Source organism: Glossina fuscipes, unplaced genomic scaffold (assembly GCF_014805625.2).
Source record: "Glossina fuscipes isolate IAEA_lab_2018 unplaced genomic scaffold, Yale_Gfus_2 0, whole genome shotgun sequence".
In the NCBI taxonomy this organism is placed as follows: domain Eukaryota; kingdom Metazoa; phylum Arthropoda; class Insecta; order Diptera; family Glossinidae; genus Glossina; species Glossina fuscipes.
In genome coordinates, this window is record NW_023998414.1 from 11,218,176 (window position 1) to 11,224,175 (window position 6,000).

At 31.7% G+C, this 6,000-nt stretch overlaps 1 protein-coding gene across 1 annotated transcript in view; it reads right to left on the reverse strand.

Moving 5' to 3' along the window:
- Positions 1-4,791, reverse strand: part of LOC119644817 (putative uncharacterized protein DDB_G0286901) — a 49,868-nt gene extending 45,077 nt beyond the window's left edge. The window contains exons 1-3 of the mRNA XM_038044571.1: positions 3,728-4,791; positions 3,495-3,584; positions 3,360-3,419 (exon numbers count right to left, since the gene is read on the reverse strand). The gene's annotated coding sequence lies outside the window, so the exon portion shown is untranslated. The remainder of the gene's footprint in view (positions 1-3,359; positions 3,420-3,494; positions 3,585-3,727) is intronic.
- Between the last annotated feature and the right edge of the window lie 1,209 nt (positions 4,792-6,000).

Below are 6,000 nucleotides of genomic sequence, written 5' to 3' on the forward strand. Positions count from 1 at the left end.
AATTGTCAGTTTTCGTTTCAACGGTTTAAACGGTGATGTCAATGCTTGATGTCAATGACAAAGAATGACTTGAAGGAACAAAAAGCTTCGAAGACAATGAATTGCAGGACTTATTGGACGAAACGTGACGAAATTCAATTTTTCAAAAACTTTCGAAAAGCTTAGCATTGGATGAACTGTTGTGGCAACTGTTTGTTGTCGTTTACATACCAAGGGAAAATGGCTACCATGCGAATTGATTCAATATGACATTTCAAATTGTGTTCAAATCGCGCCAAGCAAAAGAATAAGACAGGACAACTAATTATATCGACACCGCAACGGATGTCTGAACACAGTCAACAATGTATTGCTGCAAAAGAGACCAACAATAGCGATTAATAGACGGAAAGTTATCCTTTTGCCTGGCAATGCTCGCCTACACGTTGCACCCGCCACGCCTTCTGATTATTATGATACAGCGTGGCTTAGCTGGCACGCGATTTCGAAACGCTGAAGAAGTGCGAAAATGGATGAATAATTGTCTCACTGCCAAACCAATGTCGCTCTTTCGACACGATGTCGTCATGTTGCGAGCGAGATGTGGAAAAAATTGTAGAAAATGATGGAAAATATTAATATTGATTAATATATATTGTAGCATTTTTTTTCTCAATAAATGCCTTTTCAAAGTGGAAAAATGATCAAAATACATGGAAGTATGATTGGTAATGATTTAGAAATAATGCGATAGTAAAACATTGCACTTTAGAAAAATTCCAATTCTTTCGTTTATTCAGGTAATGAAATGTTTCCACATTAAAGTACATAACGGATGATAGAGCATTTTTTCCCCATTTTGTAAACATTTTATGAATTGCCAAAGACATTGCATGAATGAATGAATGGTAAGACAGACGACTTGCCATAACGTATATAAGTAATTTAAATAAAAAAATCAAAATTAAGAAAAAAAACGGAACTTGATAATTATAAATATGTATATATATATATATATATATATATATGTGAAAAAAAAAAACTGACTAAAACTAATGACAAAAGTGTGAATAAAAAAATCGCAACATATCCATAAGAAAATTATTTAGCTTCAACCAAGTTTATTGCATTAATACGTGCGCATGCATTTACGAGGGTAACTCAATAAGGTACTTGCAGGGACAAATTTTCGAATGTATACTGCAAAACACATTGTCCTGCGGACCTTGTTTGGGCAAAGATTTTTAACAATTTCCACAATGATTGACTTAATAACAAATCAAATGAACATACGTTGGTCTCCGGTATTCAAACCCCATACATAAATATTGCACATCGTTGCCCTAATAAGTTTGTCTCTTGTCAAATTTAAAAATTCTTAGCTATCAGAAGAAATCTTTGCAAATCGCAAAATAAAATTTCTCATTAAACATGGATTGCATGAAGAAGATTTTCCAGAAACTACTTTACAGCGTCCCCCTATCGAATTACTTTGAAAAAATGAATATTTGTCGGATATGTCGCAACAGTCATTCATGCATATAGAACTGTTCTTATTTGTCAGACACGCGACACCGAATCATTACTCCTCACGATAAGACGAATTCCCAACTGCCAACAAAATTTAGTAACCCTTTTGAGTGTTTTGAGTGTAAGATATCGAAATATGGCCCAAGCAGTTCATTTTCTATCGATATACCGAAATGTGAAAAAAATGATAGTCGAGGCACTTCGATGCCAAAAAAGACAATTCACAGCGAGAAGGTTAATATCAAATGACTTTTAGAAAAAAAGTGCTTCAAAATAGCTTTCACCGTAAACAAAAATGTATCGACAATTAAGCGCAATACCTAAAAAAAAAAAAAAAAAAAAAACTAAGAAAATTATAATCGGTCGTGACCGGATCTTTTATACCCATCACCGTTATCCTAAAAAAGGCAAAAGAAGCAAAAGAACTACATTTTTATGGTAGAGAGCATATTATAAAATATGGAGTGGGCGCGGCTGATTTTATTCATTTTCAATACCAATCAATTCCAATGTTTCTCCTAAATTTGAAATCGATAGCCTCACTTTTGCCGCTAGGAGAATGGTTACAACAGGCATTGCACACGCGGAAATGCTTAAATCGATCCAGAATGTAATGCTAATCACGAATATATACACTTTGAGGGGGCCTTCGAAGGTTTCTTCTGCCTGTTGCAAACGTTTTGAAGGATTGAATATACCTCTCTTCCTTCGTTGATGGATATAAAAACAAGTAACAATAGTATAGTCGTAGAAGGTCGACCATTAGATATCCTACACCACTTCGTCTAATGCGATCATTAACTCATTTTCTTAATAATGCACGAAAAATTATACATGATTTTTAAGCATATTATAATTTTGATTGTCCGCATATTGGAGGAGAGCCAAAACGTCAACTAATGTGGACCGTATTGAGCAAACCTAGTTAGCTTATCAAAGATTTTATTTTCCAGTTGCTTACGTTATAACCAACCACAAATTGGACACTCTCTAGAGGGGTTTGCTTATATGAAAGCCCCTACGTAAGGCGTGATGCAAATATTAGACCTATGCGATCCAAATTCCATATTTTCAATGTCATCATCAAATATTGAAAATTGGATGTTTTTCCCATATAAAGCTTAATTTTTCATTAGTACCCTTAGAGGGGTTGGTATCGAAAAAATAGACCTGCATGATCTAAATTCCATCAAATTAATTTTTATGTCAAGGTAGTATTATGAACAAATTTTCATCAATTTTCATCATGGAAAATCACGCTTTTTTACAATGGCAAACGACTCATCAATATAAAGCGTTGTAAGGGAATACTTTCCCATTCGAACTATTTTCAATAGCATTTGTCCTTCGCTCTAAATTCAACGCACTAAATGTCATCAAAATACGCCGCAAATTGTGGCCGATAGATCCTGTACAAGACCAACAGATGGACAGACAAGCTTAAATCGATTGAAAGTGATTTCGAATCGATCGGAATTTAAAAAAGGGGCTCCATCGAAAGTCTGTAAAGGCTTAATATACCCTTGTCACAGCAACGGCAATCGCTTGCAGCAACTAAAGCTTTTTTCAAAAACTTTTTTTCCTATACCGTTACAAACAGTAAAAATATACCAAAAATATTCTGAGAGTATCACTCAAAATCTAGTGAGCATTGTAAGCCTTTTAAGAAAGTTGACTTAAAAAGGTCGACTTTATTGAAACTGTTTTTTTTTTTTTTTTTTCTAGAAACATCTATCTTAAGTCCTTCTGGGTGTTACTTACTTCCGCAGAAGTTTATATATATACCTCGTACCACAAGTGTTACTTTTTTTTTGTTTTTGTTGTCTTCATAAAAAAACTCTTAGTGTTACCTTTCATTACGATTATCTCAGTACAGTGATTTTAAAGGTTTCCGAGATACCCGATTCATTCTGGAAGGAATGTTAAGAGATTTGATAGTTTAAGCGAGTCGAACATTTTGCAAAATATGTAAAAACTTTGCTTACATTTCGAGCGACTCTCGCAACGGGCAGGAATGCATGTTTTCCTTTAAAGAACGGAGGAAAATCGTTGGTTAATCACAACGAGTAGAAAAACTAATTAAATAAATAGAGCAAAGCGAGACAGGTTAAAACTGATTCAGTGTTACAAACAAGCCTTTTCCGTTTACACAATTATACACACGAACATATATACATTTATGTGCATACGTTCATAAGGATATTCATATGATACTTACCAATTTTAAAAAAACATTTTCGCGATTGTTATTTGCAGTTTTTGTAAGTTATTCCCTTTTATAAAAGAAAGTCCACATATACATACACATAAGCATAATAAATATATAATTTATATTTCTCACACCGAAAAATTTTTTGTTTATGTTTTTTTTTTTAAGTCACAAATTTATCCATTTTGCTATTTAACGCTTTGCAAAGTAAGCAAAGGATATCATCCTGTGAACTATTTCGTCGTTTTATATATTTATTGATTTTCGTTTTAATTCTTAATAACTAAAACCACCCTAAGGCATTTCGTAGGATTTTTTGTAAAATGAAAACATGTCGAAGACAAAATATATTATAGTTAAGGCGGTAAATGTATTTAAAGAATATTTTGTAAAAATTGAGACAATTTTCAAAAGGAACTTTAATTGTCAAAAGGGCTAAATTATTATTTCGAAGTAATTAATTCCTAGTTTTTGTTTCGAAAATTGTTTTGTATCCTTCATTTAGTTGCATGTATGTGCATGTGCCTGCTAAATTTTTCCAAGCTATTCGTCAAGTTCATCTCTTTTTCATTTTGCATATGATATTCGATTTGCAATAATATATATATAGATATTTAAAATTTTATATTTAAGCCAAGTTTATAAAGCTTTGATATACTTTATACACACACCGCAGTCACCGCACACACAGACTGCCATTTCATGCTTTAAAAAATTTGTTAAACAAACTCAATCATTTGAACCTTTTGACGTTAGTAATTATTTTTTATTCCCATTCTCTTAACAAACATTTCAAGCACTTTTACTGAGTATTCGCCGCGTTCTATTCATTTTAGCATTTATCATAACAAATAAAAAAAAAAAAAAAAAAAAAAATTTCTTCCGTTTACAACAAACTTTCCAACTTTTTGCTCCCAAAAATTCGTTGAAAATTAGAGGAATAATTACGGCTTCGATTTTTATATTTTTTTAGAATACATGTATTTTTTTGTTATTTCCTTGCTTCACTAAATACACCTCTAAAATTCTACCGCAACCGCTTTTACGACAACACACCAACAAATAACAATAAATAAATAAATAATATATTTTTTTTTAGACAAGCCCGATACAAAATTCACACATGAAATACAATTTCTCAGAGTAAAATTCACTTTGCTGTCTTTGCTATACATTTATTATGGATACCTCGCAGAAATGCAGAGAATAAAATTCATTTCTCAGAGTAAAATTTACTTTGCCGTCTGCTATACATTTTGCCTATAGTTTTACCTATAGTTAACGCCGTGCAAATGAAATGAAAAAAATGAATGATTGAGAGAAGATTTTTGTGAACTCTTACTTGGTAGCATTTATTTAACAATTGTCATTATAAAATGTTTGTTTTACTCTTAGGCATCTCTTTGACTAGTCTTTACTTTGCATTCATATTTATTGAGACACTAACTCATTAAGTTGAAATTGTTCTTACCAAATCCTCATATCATGTTATTGTTCATCTCTTATACACAAAAAACGTTTGTGCTCTGAGCCAATTAGTGATAAAATCTACATCATGTCTCTTTTTAAAAAACATTACAAATCTTAGACTTCTGCTAGAAATCTTCGCTAGAAATTTTTTAGATAATTGTCTTAACACTTTCCGCGGTACATCTGTAGGTCAAAATTTGCTTTTGGCATTTAACTAAAAAAATTTTATTTTTTTATTACAATTTTAGGCTAATGGAATAAATTCTTAGACTAAGAGAAAAGAGATATGGGTCACTAGCGCTATCGGCTCTAATTTATAAAAGTACATTAGATATTGAGTCTAGTAGTTTGAATAAAGTAATATATTCTATTAATATTCTTTACTAGGATTGACTATTAGCGATCATTAATTAAATTATTAAACTACGCCTCATATAAGTTTCTCTAATTTACCCATAGACAAATAATCATCGATGATTCGACCATAGCTTTAAAAACCATAATTATTCTCTTGGTACGATTTCTCTTATGTGAAAGTATTTGGTCGTTGTGTTTCTCTTTACATACTGCGATTTAGTTTTAATTTGTTTTGATACCGTTCCTTGTTCTTGTCTTTCTTTTCTCTCAAAGATATGGCTGCCGTTGTTTCGCAATTAAGTAATTTTAAAAGAGGGATAAACATTGAGGGATTACGACATTTACATTAACGTTAAATTTTTCCTTTTACCACGTATATAAAAGATAAACGTAATGTACGATGTAAATTTCAAATTGAACTCATTTTTTAGCATAAAGTTCTTATCAACACATTG